At 43.2% G+C, this 15,835-nt stretch overlaps 1 protein-coding gene across 1 annotated transcript in view; it reads right to left on the reverse strand.

Moving 5' to 3' along the window:
* Positions 1–3,228, reverse strand: part of LOC119167500 (uncharacterized) — a 35,609-nt gene extending 32,381 nt beyond the window's left edge. The window contains exon 1 of the mRNA XM_037418987.2: positions 2,975–3,228. The gene's annotated coding sequence lies outside the window, so the exon portion shown is untranslated. The remainder of the gene's footprint in view (positions 1–2,974) is intronic.
* Positions 3,229–15,835: the final 12,607 nt, after the last annotated feature.

Raw genomic sequence — 15,835 nt, forward strand, 5'->3', positions numbered from 1 at the left:
AGAATGCTAATTACAGAACACGCGCGAGACAAACACTGCTATGCCGTTCACTATATACCACTTCTGAACTTGCGTAAAGACGACAGCTGCAGGCTATTGCGAGGAAACAGCATGAATGAGTCCCGTTTGCAACCACTCCGACATTCGCCGACATTGAAGCTCGTACACCTTGCCTCAAGTGTTATCGAAAAGAAATCAGAAAGGAGAAAAAACTAGCTGCGAAGTGTGTACTTGTGTGCCAGCTTCAATTCTGTGCTATTGTTTGTGGAGTAAGCCACCATGTAGTCGTAAAATAGCGGACTTTGATAATGGTAAGACTGATTTTTAGAGGACAAAACATGAAATTTCTATACCTGGTATGCACGCATCGCTAAGCCAACGATAGTAAACACTGCCTCTCGTTAACACTACTGCAAAATCCCCAATGATAGCATAATATCCAAGCGAATGATGACACTGCTGCTCTCTTGAAGGCTGATTGTATTCTCTGTGATCACCATGTTTTGTACAGAACATCCAGTGACACAGAAACTGGACAAGGCAGCGAAAATTCCCCAAAACTACTAAATCGATTGTCATTATCACGCATAGTCCTCAATGCTTAATAAATGTATGAAAGCCGGTATAAATCATTTATAGTGTGCGCCACAAGAATTTCAAGTACACGTCAAATTATGAATTATATTTGGCAATTACGTTATAATCATTCTGTCATTGTATCAGAGGAATGTGTCCTCTGTTAGGCAATGTTGTTTGCTATTCAAATTGCCGGTGCTGACTGTTCTACGCAACGGGTCGCGAACCTTTGCAATGTTACCTGTATGAAGAGCAGCGGCTTTTACCTGGAGCTTTTCTTGATTCATATACTGGTGTAAAACAAGCATTATTGTTATTTAATGCTATTCTTCTTTGTTATTTAAACGGCTTGAGAGCAGAAGTCGGAGGAAAAGGGCTTAAGGTTAATTGAGCAAAATGAATCCTTCATTATAAACTTCTTGAGTGGTCAGTGTAAACATTCGTACAAATAGAGCGAATTGAATAAAGTGAACCATGGCTGGTTCGTGAAACGTCAATTGCTCATATTCGTAACTTTAGCCTTGACAGTCACGACAACGTTGTCCATAGATGGGACAGAGATAGTTCGCCTTTAAAAATTCAACGTCTTGAAGCGGTGCGCGAAACAGAGAACAGCAGATATCAAGAACACATATATTGGTAACCTATGTTGCGAGTCTCTGGTTTGACGACTCCACCGGCTGCCCATCGCGACAGATGCGGGTTTCACGAGAAAAGTAGCGCATCAAGTCAACACAAGAACGTCTTATCCAACGCCCTTTCTTGGTAAATGTTATAGTTAACAATAGTCCCTCGTAACAGTCGTTACCATAAATAGTGTGGTGATTCGATTCGAAATTTTATGAGTACAAAAAAAAAAAACATCCGTGTTGTATCAAGCACGAACCTTTAAGTCTTTACACTTTCTGCACGTGAACCACACAGTAGACTCAGTGCCGAAAATTGTGTAGTGTGGTATAAGAGAAAGATGTCAAATAATTTAGACTATCGCCAATAAAAAAGGAAAACCAATTTGCTATTTTCACAGATACGTGCATGCAGAGCATAGACACTGCAGAAATATTAGGTATTTTCCAGAGGTGCAACTTTCTCTGCGCTTTTGACACCCCGAATGGTAGTTTCTAAGTTTGCCATTCCGGATGGGGTGAAGTTACGCTCTCTGGCCGCTTGTAGTTCGCAGCTTGTTAGAAGAACTCTAGCTCATTAGTTGGCTCGCGTAAATGATTGTTCAGTGTGCATTCATTTTGCTTATAATTACAATGAATTTCCTATCCGGTTGAACAATTGAATGCTCTGATAGCACGTTAAGCTTGTTGAAATACGTTGGCATGTAGTCACTCATTCATTTACGTAAATTCTATACCGAAAGAGCACTTCACTGGGTACAAAATGAATCAATACATCAGATTGTAAAAAATATATGCGGCCTCGTAGTAACACTACTCTCGATTTGATTGGTGCAGCAAAAGACATAGAATGCGATGTCCTGTTCATGGAGCTGGCAGGCCAGAGACGTCAGGACAGAAGCAGCACAATTAATAACGGGCTAGAAAGTGCTTCGTTAAAGATTATCAGTTAATTACAAATTAGCTCTCGCGATGTCTCATGGTACACGTTTCGGCACTTGCACACGAACACTTCTCATGCTTACTTTTTGCGTCCGCCTCATGAATTCAAGGCATTCCAAACATTCGCAGTATTTCCGCGCCTACTCGCATAGAATGCGCTTCGTGGTGTGTTAACCACAAGAAATAAAGATTGATTTAGAATTATTAGAGTTACACGCAAGTGTGATCAGTAAAATGTGAGACTACACACGCTTCATCAATTTGCCTCGTTATTGTTAAAGCTTAGATAGACTCTGCTATCTACTGCTGAATATAAAGCGTGTTGGCTAGCAAAAGAAACAACATTGTAGTCTAAACAAGCTTAGGTAGACGATGTAGTTATTTAAAAAAATACGCCTTGTTTCGTTAGTCCCGCTCAATGCATGCGACGGGAAAAAATAAATCGCGTTATCTGCACTCAGCCAGACTCATCTGCTATGTCGTTGCAGTTCAACATGCTGCCATTAAGACGCAGTGCACTTGTCGCAGACCTGATTGTCCTTGATCCAAGCCTAATGACGATTCAAATAGTAATGCGAATATTATTTTTCTTTGATTGAAACAGGCAGTTTGGGGTTCGTTAGTACTGTCTATAACAAAAGTACACTTTTTGCGTCGGCGCCAGTCTTACTCACGGACACTTGACCACTGATGAGAGGTGCCCATTGATAAGGTCTCGAACCACTGCGCTAAGACGCGTCCGAATGATCACAATGGCCCCACACGACAAAAAAATACGACCTCCCCATGAGACTTGTAAGCCATAAGAAAACCAGAGGCCGGGTCCGCACCTTTTTCGTTGTTTAACCGAAGTCTTCAGGGGGAGCAGTCCACACCAATAAAACGTCCGAGTGGGATGTTCTTGCAAGCAGACGCGACACACCACCACAGTACTTGTTCCGTCCGAAGAGCAGTGACGGAACTCACGACGTGCGATATGGTAGGGGGGGGGGGGGCTTTAAAGGCGAAGAGGTAATGTAAAAAAACAGGTAGAAGGAGGGATTCGACAGGTGAGGACTTTCACTGGTCACTCGCTTTTGAGCGACAGCGGCGTCGGCGGACTCCTTTTATACGGCCGCGCCATCGTGACTGCGTCGCGTGCTCTCCGATTGGGAGAGGAGGTGGACGAGTCTGCGAAGACGAAGCACAAGAGTGCGAGGATGCGTGCATCTTCTTCTTCCCTTTGTCATCGTCGTCGCTCGGGCTTGCCGCCTCTTTCCTCTCACGTTACTCTCTTTCGCTGTCATCTTGTTGCTCCGGCGCTGACGCTACGCTCTCTTCCTCTTCTTGTTCACTTTCTCCGCCGTTCTTGCATCGTCCCCTCACTCGGCCACCGGCGCCGTCCGTCTTCCTTCCGACTTTCACCTTCGGAGGTCGAGGTTCTTTTCTTCTTCTTCGCTCGCCCTTTCTCAAAGTCCGACGCATCTCCGGTGACCTACGCGCTCGGCCGGGCGCGTTCGGTATGGACAAGTAGCCGCTCGTTTTCGTTTTGCGTTCTTTTTTGTTTGCTAATCCCCCCCCCCCCCCCCCTGTTTTGCGCGCGCATTTAGACGTTTCTACGACGCTTAGACGACCGAGGGGGGCTGTTTGATTTGCCTGTTTCATATCTCTCTAGCCGTTTATATACGTAGACCTATAAACGAGTGTAGAACAGGCCCGGCCTTCGAATTCCACGCGACCGATTTCGGGCGTCGCTAACGTCGTTCACGACTGTCCGATTGAAGAGGCATAGGTCTAATCTGTATATAATATGTCTCGCATATCGACCGTCGTGTTCCGGTGGATTGCCGTCCTTGTCGCGTTGTCGCAGAGAATGTTAGACACGAGCGAAACCGAAGCCAGCGATTAGAGCCGAAATGAGCGTCATTGGAGTTAAACCGTCTTTAGTTCATATACCTCTTTACGGGAGTAAATTGTGGTTGCTCTATAATTCGCCTGTGGAGACGACATGGGAAGGGGTCTGAGAAATAAAGTCAGTAGGTTTGGAAGGCGTAACTTCTCTTTCTTAAGCTCATGATACGAGGGGAATGGCAGCAGGGTTCGGACGTATTCTTGTTGATCATTCAACACCTGAACCGAAATGGAATGTTTGTGTGTAGTCTTTGGCGCAGATTGTTTCAGGAGCGAAGCGTGTGTAGTTAGGCCAAAACCAAATCCATCGAACCTGTTGGCGGAAAAACTCCTATCACTTTCGCGCTACATAAATTAGTCAAGCTCCTCTGTTAAACATGAATAAAGGCTAACAACAAATTATATTTTTGGAAAGACGTAACCAATCTCTGAAAAGACAATAATGACCCATCGACATTAACCTAGTGATGAACACCAGATCAGCGCGTTTGAGCTTCTCTGCTTAACAATATCTTCATGGAGTTGCTTGGGCAAGGATTTTTGCTTACCAATAGACTGTTACACGGTAGTTGCGTCACTCGTGCTGCCTACAATCAAGTGACGGCCACAAGACCCATAACTGGATCACTTCTGAAATTTAGTTTGCCCTTTTTATTTATTTATTCATTCATTTATTTTCAGAATACTGTGGTCTAAAGACCAAGCAGGAGGGCATAATAAAAAGTGATTCACAATGTAAATTAAATAAAAAGAAAGTTCAAGCAATGTAAACTTATTAAGGCAGTAGAACACAGGATAACATTTGAAAAAAATTAAATGGCAGCAAGAAATTGCAAATTGCAACCGGAGAATGCAAATCAGATACATCGTGAGACGGTCTGAGATCTTGAGTTGTACGGTTAAAAACGGAAAGATACATAGTTATCGAAGTCAGGATTTTCATTATCACAAAATGCTTCAAAAGGTGACGCGTTCCAATCATTGATCATCCGAGGAAAAAACGAGTTCATGAAAAGATTAGTACGTGCGAAGTAAGGTTCAAGAGGTTAACTGTGAGTATGTCGAGTTTGTCTTGAGATTCGATTTCTTACATAAGTTTCTGGACAAATGTTAAATTTACGGAAATAAAGCGAGTGTAGAAATTTCAGCCGGGCAACAACTCTTCGGTATTGTAAAGTAGGGATATCATTATTGGCCATGATTGCTGTTGGCGAGTCATTTCTGTGGTAGGCATTAAAGATAAAGCGAACCGCCTTTCGCTGCACCATCTCAAGCTTCTTAACATCTTTCTTTATATGTGGGTCCCAAACGACACTAGCATAATCTAACTTTGGTCCTATAAAAGCATTGTAGGCCAACATTTTGATTACTGAGGGCGCTGTTTTTAATTTGTGTCTAAAAAAACGAGCTTTCTAGAGGCAGATGAGCATGTTTTATTAATGTGGCTTGACCATGTTAGGCGGCTTGTAATTGTGACGCCCAAATATTTATATTCGTTAACCTCAGTCAATGGAGAGTTGTTGAGAGAATACGTATAATTAAAACGGTGTTTCTTATTTGTTATATGCATGAGAACTGATTTAGGCTGTTTAATTTCATTGACCAACTTCACACCACTTAGAAATCGCACAAAGGCGGCACATAGCGTTAATTCCCCTTCAAGAGTGCACATACCTCAGAAGAGTTGCATCTGCGAAGTGCGGCTCCCTTCAGGGGTCTACATGCGCAGAAATGCATTCGCTAGGTGACCGCTTCTAAATCTTGTGACCACCTGGTCTCAACTGGAGGCGTGACAGCGGCGTCCTTTCGTCTCACGTTTTTTAGCGCTACAGATGATCGAAACGTCGTCCTGCTCGCTACGACAGCCTTTACTCCGCCTTGTCGTTCACATCATTTGTTGTTTTGCATTGTTGTACTACACTGTTTCGAGCTTGGTTGGTACATTGCACTCGCAACGCCTGTCACATAGAAAGCGTGCAGTGCGTCTGCCTGTCTGGTCAAGAGAACTTGCAACAACTTTTTCATCGGCTCACGTGCTCCTTCCTTAGTTTGCTAGCTCCGCACATTGATAGGCGCGCTCAACGGCGGGCGGCAAAGCGAATGCACTCGTCGCGCCCTCTGCGGTCGATCGCAGTGCCGCGTCGCGACGGTCCATGTAGTTTTGCGTCTCCGTTGGGAACAGCACGAAGTCTCTTGAGGCTACGGCCGCTGTTTCGGTCGTCGCCTTCTCTCTTCATTTGAATATTTTGGTAGCTTACAAGGAACGCTTGCTTGTCACTCGTCGTCTGGCTCCCCGCATTTGCGTGCTATTTGAAGTGGCAGGAGGTGAGGGTGGAGGAGCACGTCCCGACGGGGCGTGTCTCGTTTCCGCGTGGCCCTGCGTACTGTGCACATGTCTGACTGAGCTGCAGCGCACATCGTTGGAAGTCGATAACCTTTCGGGATCGTCTATAGCCGGTCGCCGCTCCGTCCAGTACGTGTGGTCGATTTCTCTTAGACGGGCGCACGACGTCGCCAGTGGGTTTTTAGCCCGTATTCACAAACGCTTCTCGACTCGAAACTCGATCTCGAGGAATTTTCAAGAGTTTTCGCGACGCAGAAATCGCAACGCTAAACAGTCCTCAACGGTCCCTGCAGGTCGAGTTTCGATAGTTATAGCGCCAGAACAGAACGACGGCACAGAGACAAGAAGGACACAAAGGACACATATCGTCATGTCATACCAACTAGCACAAGCTGCCACACTTCGAGTTTCGAGTCGAGGAGCATTCTTGATTACGGGTTGAAGACTCTAGAACAATTAAATCCCACGCGCTTTCTGGATATCTTGTAAGCTATAGGATACCCAGCCTATACAGCAAACCCAGTCACAAGTCGACTGACGAAGACTCGCTCAAACTCAGATGGAGCCATGAGTGGGAGTCTGAGAGAGTCCGGGTGTATTATGTTTTGGTGAACTTGAGTTCAAGTGAACCCGGTTGAGTAAAAATTTGGCGAGTCGGAGCCTGAGTGAGCCTGTATCCATAAGAAAAATATTGAGGCAGCTTCGCACTGTTGTGTGGCAAAGTGTAAACGAAGTGCGCCGCCGGACAGCCTTCTTTGTTTCTCTTCTGTTTTCCTTGTTTTTCCTCCTCTCTTTTTTCTTTCCGTTTTCTCCGTCCTTATTTCTATTTGTTCCTTCCTCCTTCTTTATTCTTTTGTTGCTCTGTTTCTCTTCCATCTTTTTTCTATGTCTCTCTCTGTCTATTCTAGCTTGCTTCCTCTATTTTTCTATTCTTATATGTGTTCTTGCAATGACGACAGCATACGAGACCCTAAAGAGCTCCGCACCTAATATTTCCTCAGTGAATCTGAGTGAGCTTCACATTACGTCGACCCCTCACTATTTAGCAGCAAAAGTTAGTAATCAGTTAGTGAACACGTGTGTTTACTACTTTCCGGATTATTTTACTACCTTCGCGGCATACCTTTACTGGCCAGCAGCTAGCAATGCTTGTAGCCTTTGCTGTTACTAACCAGGGAAGCTTTCTTGGCGTTTTCAATTAGGTGACTACTAAGCCACCTACCTGGCAAGTTATTTCCTGGATGCTGCAGTATATTTTGCCGTATTGGTTACACTCGTAAACAAAATTTAGGCAAGTTCTAATTTTTTTTACTACCTTGAAATAGAAGTTTCGTGCTACGTAATAATAAATATATAAGTAAATAAAAGGGCACACGATGATATATAGAAAACATTTTTTTTTTAATTCTATGGCTCCTAGCCAGTAAACGGCGTGCGATGCCATAGTAGAAGTGTAAACAGCCTTGGAACAGCTGCTTCAATAGAAATATGCGATATCAATGTTTTCAGGTTTTGTGCATGCGTTTGCTTTGAATTAATTTGAATTGTTAGTTCTCATATTATAATCATGATATGTAAGATTATATGAGTGTGATCATATGTGAATGCATGATCAGTTCTCTATAAGTATGTTGCTGTGATGCACACTTACCAAGATATAGATATACATAAAGTAGTTAGCAGCCGTTAATTAAGGTAAGAAAACAATGCCACTTTGTTTTTATCCAATTTTCTGTAATTAAATACTCTTGATATGGCGACGCATGCCCACATATAACCATACAAACGCAAACCTCTATTTGCGGGGTTACTAATGATTTAGTAATAGACTAACTATTCTTCAACCCGGCACTATTCACCAACTAAATAGAGAGTGAATTTCGCTAACCTGCCCGTTACCACCTTCACTTAATAAAAAAGCTAGCGCCTTTTATTACAAGTGAACGGTCAGCATTTGGTTAGTGATAATGCCTACCTTAGTTGTTTGTTTTAAGAGTACTGCTTATGTATCAAAATTGTGGATCGTGCAGAACACAGCAGTATTGTTCGATTTTGCTCTGAAAGCACAACATTCTTCAAAAATGTTGAATTCATCAAGCTTGAAAGGCCCTACATACCTTAAGTGGGCAACGAATTCTTATTTTTATAAGCTTTATAATGTCGGGTGTTTAGTACACATGTAACGATGCACGCAGTCGGCCAATAAAATTTACGAGGCACCAGATTTACCAGGAATCCCGGAAAAATTAGGAAAGATAGCCGTTAATTCAAAGCTTCAAACAGCACCATCTCTATTTTTTATTGCTTTTTATCGCGTGTTCGACGTTGGTTTTTGTTAGATTTAATACCTTACGTCTCAACTAAAGAGAATTCCACGTCACTGATGCCTCGATCACCCTGCAATAGAAAGAGGTATTGTTTACCGTTTACGTCACCTGACAGTCACCTACGTCAAGTGTGTGGAGGTCGCACCAGTACCAACGTATTTCTTCATTACATACTTACGAGACCGGACAGGACAGCCACCTATTATCCAACGCTGGCCATTGTTTGCCTACATCCACTAGCGGTGTAATTTAACGCTAGCTCATAACATTTTGTTGAAATAAAAAAATCAACGATGGAATCCTTATTTCCATTACTTGGCGATGGCTACCCCTTTTCATTTCATCAGTACGAAATAAGAAATAAATAAACAAAATAATTTTTATACCTACATGCGGCCCTACATAAGTTTGTTTGAGTTCGTGTTTGAGCAGAACAAACACGTAATCACAACGCACACTTTCAACCTAGTGCGCTGAGTACTGGTCACAAATCTTTGTGTCTTCTATAAAACATTTCACCACTTTTACCGCTTTTCGGTTCTTAATATAGATGGCCATTAACCTATTCTCCAATGTGAACGTTCGCTCCGAGTCTAGCGTGTGGCGTTCCTGTTCGAGTCGCCGTTGGTGTGTGACGTGCTTCGAACAGTCGAAACACCCTCGTCATAACATCCTCATCGTCGTAGCCGCACGAACGCGTGGACGATGTTGCACGTTGAGTCCGAAGGAAGAAGTGCTTTGTGAAAGCAGTTCCGAACGTTAGGTGACGTATGAGGGTGTCCATACGCGTTAGGAGCTTAGGGCTTAATTGGCCTTGGAGAGTAGTATAAACAGCACATATAATACTCACCGATGATACTATTTGCGTACGGGGTCCTTTTGCTACATAACTGAAACCCGCACCGCTTTCGTAATCGCTCTTAGCTTGCAATTCATTGTCCCGTAATTTATGTATTTGGTGATGATTGCATTTTTTAGTATAGTTTCAATGCATGGCCTGCTTGACTTTTCTTGTCAGGCGCGGTGCATCAGTGGCTCTACGGTCCTCGGCTTCGGACAAGAAGGTCGCGGGTTCGATCCCCGCCGTGGCGGTCGCATTTCGATGCAGGCGAAATGTTGGAGGCCCGTGTACTGGCCGATGTCAGTGCACGTTTAGGAACACCAGGTGGCCTAAATTTCCAGAATTGTCCACTGCGGCGTTTCTCGTTATCATATTGTTGTATTGAGATGTAAAACCTTTGACATTATTAGTATTACTTAACTTCTCTACTGGCATTTCTTTCTTTCTCACTTTCTTACAAATTCTAGCCTATGAACCGGTTTATTTTTATCGCGATGGGCTGTTCAACGTATTTACAAGGCCTATTTGTATTTCCTACGGAACACATTAAACATCTCTGCCATGCTTTCACGTTAAACATTTTTCTATTCTCGCCGGGCAATGTATAAGCGCAAATACGAGAATGGGTCGGGAGCAAGCAGTCGACGAGCTCGTCAGCTTCCGGTTCGGCTGCGAATCCACTCTGCGATTCGGCATACTCCCATACCTCGGTGTCGATTTTTCACGCTCTCCCACAACACCTATTCACGTTACTCAACGAACGGCATGCACTCGTCGGACACCCTTTGGGTCAACCATGAGCTCGTCGATGTCGTCGAAGGAAATAAAGTAAAGTAGGTGAGATGAACATACTCATACGAGAAGGCACGATTGCGGCCGAAAGAATCTATAGCGCAGAATTACGTGTTGAAGGAAGATGTGCGCGTGTGTGTGTGTGTTTTGTCTGGTCGCGAAATGAACAAGAAAAAAAGCTGGAAAAGGAACGAAAGATAAAAAGGAAAAAAAAGTGAGGAAGCTGGTGTTTTCTGCAGTTCTTCCAGTTCCGACGAGCGAATCTCGCGAAGGTAGCTGTCTCAAGAAAGAACAAGCAAGGTGACGTTTGCTCGCTTATACTGCACACACGAATTGGGCTATTAACGGAGGATGTAGGTCAACAGCTGAGACGAGAATTCGATTTCAACGGCGTTAGCTGAGGGCTGGTAAGTGTTTCTCCGAGTTCCCTGAAGGAGCGGAGTGTGTTGAACGGGTGTCCCGCTCGACTCCCCTACTGTGCTTCAACGTTGAATAAAAACGAAATATAATAAAGAGAAGATAAAATATATCCGTGAAAAACGAGGTTTGCGTTTACGTAACCCTGCGAATCGGCATAGCGAAAACCTCCATTACGGAGGATTTCGCTTTTTACTCTCCCATTACCCCTTCCTGCACTTCGGCTGTGTGTTCTTTTTTCTTTTTGCTGCGACGCTACTTCACACCACAAGTAGCACAGCACTGTGAGAAGGGATAAAAAAAAAGAGAAAACTTCGCACCTTCACATGTGTGTTCAGTGCAAGTCTCGGCGTTTTACCTAATCTCATGCTGACTCTATTCAAAAGGTTTGCGCAAAGCTTCCTGGCTACCGCTCCTCCATTGTGGCTCTTCCAGAAAACAAGCATCCTCCCGCGTTTTCATCCGGGGGTTTGTAAGTAGACGGTGTTCTTATATAAATTGCTAAAAAATTTTAACGAAATAATGTTGGATGTTCTCATTGCATCAGTAATTGACGGGCAAAAATATTGTCTCTTGCAGATGTCGAGAACAAAGTAGATATCTCTCGGAAAAACGTCTGCTAACTCCTCTGAAAGAATCATCGGGTGTTTGAAATGTTTTACTTTTAACAGAGTGATCACTCATACGATAGAAACGATCCTATATGGGCCATTACTTGAAATGGGAACCAAAATTACGAAAAAGCAAGTGAATTAACAGCTATGTTGGTGCGCACACAAGGAGCCCCTCGGATCGAGAAATGCATGCATTTGGAACAAACGGCACGCATGCCCACAGGTCTGTGCACGTGTGTCATCAAACTGTGTGTCGAAATGTACGTGCTTTGTGTGCGTGTGTGCGTGTGTGTGTGTGCGTGTGCGTGCGTGTTTATGGTATATGTTTAATTTGTTCCCAAATTACAATGTCTTGACTCTTGAGAGGGAAACACAGCACACCAGTCCACACGGGCCCTATTGATTTGCTAAATGAACTGAAATGCAGAATCATCACAACAAAACTTTGGCACAACGATGAGGAAAAAACAAAGGGAGAATGGAAGAATGAACGAAAGAGGAGGATAATTAAAAAAAATAAAGAAAGAATACGTGCGAAACTAAACAAGGGGAGACTGCGGAGAATGTTTCCTTGCGCAGCTTCCGCAGAGCTACATAACCGCTCATGTCGCATCCTCAAACTGCGGCAAACTAACGCGAGTTTCCAAAAGGACTGACGGCGCCGGAAAAGGGAAGACCACGTACGGTGGGCCGTGGTAAAACAGAGGTAAACTCTGCTGTCATTCTATTTCTTTTCTTTTTTCTTTTTTTTAGTCGCCGCAAGGCATTCCAAACACGGAAGGCGAAAGACGCGTCACGGTAGGCGGTGTTGTGCCGCGTTTAAACAAGAACGCTTTCATCACTGAGCCATTTAACCACATGCTCTTCCTCTTGTGTTTATAATAGAAAGGACTAGCAAAGTGAGCATGGTGGGATGACCTGTACTTCCGAACGCAGCTACACAGTTCAGGAGGTGTTCATCCCACATCGTCGCGTCATAAAAACGTGGGTAGCGTATAGTTACGCAATTACTTATAAGGAAGCAGGGCCTTTCAGGTGGTTCACGTGTAAAACTGTTCAGCTGAGAGAAAATAAACAAGCGAGAAACCGCTGGGTGATTGAAATATTTGATAGACAGGCGTCGAATAATCGTGCTATGATGTGACTGGCGAACTCCTTCCTTTACGACTGGCTGAAGTAAATACAGCCGCTCGACATTTTTAACAGTGGCGGTTAACCCAGCTGTCGTCAATGTGCCACGCCTAGTTCACAATCTCTAATAGCCCCACGTTTAAACTGAAGATGCGATTGACAGACGCAGAGACTCCGGATTTAGTTTGATGGCAAGACGTTGCTGGGGGTGCTAAGCAATAGTAGCGGGCACTGCATTGGTGTTGTTGGATTATGTCATCAACTTCTACCGTAAGCTGGAAGTGAACAGCGCAAGGCTTTTTTTTTCTTTAGAGGCGAAACTCCTTAAGGCGTGGGTCAGTCCATCCCTTGTATGTATGTAGCGGTACGTAACCACCGGTGGCACATACCCGCTCTAGAGCGGGCATGTGCCACAGTAGATGTGAGATTCTCCTGTGGCGGTACTTGGAGTGTTCACTAGATGGACGCATGGACGGACGGATGTACAGACAGACTAGCAGACGATTGGACAGATGGATAGACGTGTGGACGTACGGACGGATGGATGCACGAATAGACAGACACAGACAGATGGATGGACGGACTCATAGACGGACGCATGGACAGACGGACGGATGGTCATGCGGACTGACGGAAGCAAGGACGGACGGACGTATGAAAGCACGGATGGGCTGACGGACGCTTCGCCCCGTTCATCATCATTCACTCCGTGGATATGCTGTGATTAGTTTTCGGGAACAGCATGTAATAGCCAGAGCTTTGAAGTTATTGTGTGTCAAATGTGTCGTACCAGTTGTGTGTTTTTTCTACCGCATTATTATTATTTGCGAATACCTTGCAGGCCATAAATAGTAGTGTTATATGAGGGGGACTACAGCGTACCTGAGCAAGAACACTTAACAACTAGCAGGAACGAAAAAAAAAGAGATGTAGTGCAATAATAAGTTAAGTGATGACAACATACGTCATATTTCCAAAAAGAGAATGCTTCAACTAATTTTATAAACAAAAATGTTTGTTGTTTATTATTGTGTTTGTTGAGAATGTTTGTTTCATACTTTTTGCTTCTTCTCTTATCGCTTTGCTTTATGTATTTCTATTTTACTATTGTGACAAGTAAGAATGCTTGTTAATGTTCGCTGCTGCTGTTATTGTTCTGGGAGCCCCGCCACGGTGGTCTAGTGGCTAAGGTACTCGGCTGCTGACCCGCAGGCCGCGGGATCGAATCCCGGCTGTGGCGGCTGCACTTCCGATGGAGGCGGAAATGTTGTAGGCCCGTGTACTCAGATTCGGGTGCACGTTAAAGAACCACAGGTGGTCAAAATTTCCGGAGCCCTCCACTACAGCGTCTCTCATATTTATATGCTGGTTTGTGGACGTTAAACCCCACGAATCAATCTATTGTTCTGGGAGGTGGGACTAGTCAAGCTGCCTACATGTAGCTTTTATCTCACCATCCTTGTTGTTTAAACATGTTTTGATATATGTGGCAATAAAGTTCCTTCGCTTCACTTCACTAATAATATGTCAGAGATAACATAACCGTACACTGCAATAATGAAGAAGAAGAAGAAGAAGAAGAAGAAGAAGAAGAAGAAGAAGAAGAAGAAGAAGAAGAAGAAGAAGAAGAAGAAGAAGAAGAAGAAGAAGAAGAAGAAGAAGAAGAAGAAGAAGAAGATGATGATGATGAATGCTTTATTTTTCATTGAAATAGCTTACAAACATTTGTGGGAAAACATCCGGATCCGTAGCCGACATGGCTAGTTAAGGATCTGTTATAGACAAGGCATTCTGTTTAATTAGCGAGCAAAATTTTACACAGAGAATTCAATCACAGATTACAAAATTATATGTGGACATGTAGGTGAAAAGCAGAAATAATGCGAAATGTACTTATATTTCCGCAATATTAGCATGGCAACTGCTAACTTTCTGATAGAAAAAGTTTCCTGACTGACTGAGTCATATTGGGCAGATGTCTAATTAGGGTAGGGATACTGTTCCAAACATTAGTGCAACAAAAGGTATTGTTCGTTGCCGTAGACATTGTGTACTACTGGCAGATTAAGATTTTGTTTTTGGACTGCCGAGTGTGACCTCTGGGTTTTAATTAAATTGATGCGTGAAAGGGTACATTCCTATTCATTATTTTGTGTACTAATACTTCGCTTTTGAATTGGCTAACCTTATTAAAAGGCATTATGTTGAGATATCTGAAAAGTTCAGCCAATGGTGCATTCTTGGGTGCTGACGCAATTGTTCGTACAGCTCTTTTTTGTAAGATGGTCATGACTCACCAATATGAGGCATATGTGTATAGCTACATGATTCAATGCATTAGTTTAAGTGAGAGTGGAACACGTTGAAGTATAAAATATGGAGTATGTGTGCGCTAAAATAATTTCTAGCCTTAAATAATGTGAAGCATTCAAGGCTTAGTTTTCTTCACAAATTGTCTATATGCGATTTCCAGTGATATGAATGGTCCAATACCACACCAAGGTAAGTGTATGCGTTCATTTTATGAATGTCGATTTACCTAATGAATAGACCATGTGTTTCAGGTATCGCTTTTCGGTTAGAGGCGAAAACTATGTACTTCTTTTTTTGTATTTCAGAATAAGTTGTTTTGTTCAAACCAGTGAGAAGTCAAGACCCGTAGCAGTTACTCCCGCTTTGTATTTAGTAATAAGTTGTTATGTTCAAACCACTGAGAAGTCAAGACCCGTAGCAATAACTCCCGCGTAATACATTTAGAACGCGCTATATATACTCGGAAGGCGTCAAAGTGCTATTACACCATGCGTTAAAACGATTTCACGACATTTATTTTTAGCATACACAGTCGCAAATGCTTAGTATTTAAGTTCTGAAGGCGACCTTATCAGGACTGCCCACAACATAATCAGGGAGGTCATTCCACGAAACTACGGCACCTATTGAGGTAGATGCGTTATGCTAAAAAGACACCCTTATAGGAATGAAGAAGAACGACTATCGTAAATCACACTTTTTTTTTGTCATTCGGTAGGGTAGTTGTCATTTAGTCATTGGTAGTTGGGGAAGCCAATAACAGAAAATTTGTAAAAGAATTAGCTAATGAAATTATAGTTTAAATAAAGCTTACTTGCACTTTATTTATTTACACGTCTGCTATCGGTCAACACATGACACTAAATAAATATAAATTACGCAGTGAAAACATACATTACATTCCTAAAAACGAATTGTCTCAATAAACGTTGACCTTGCTTTAGTATTTCTGAAAATGTGGGTTGCCTGCTGAGCGTCTCTTGTTCTTGTTCTCGTTAACCTTAACCTGTGCCTCATACCCA

Source organism: Rhipicephalus microplus, chromosome 6, assembly GCF_043290135.1.
Source record: "Rhipicephalus microplus isolate Deutch F79 chromosome 6, USDA_Rmic, whole genome shotgun sequence".
NCBI lineage: Eukaryota > Metazoa > Arthropoda > Arachnida > Ixodida > Ixodidae > Rhipicephalus > Rhipicephalus microplus.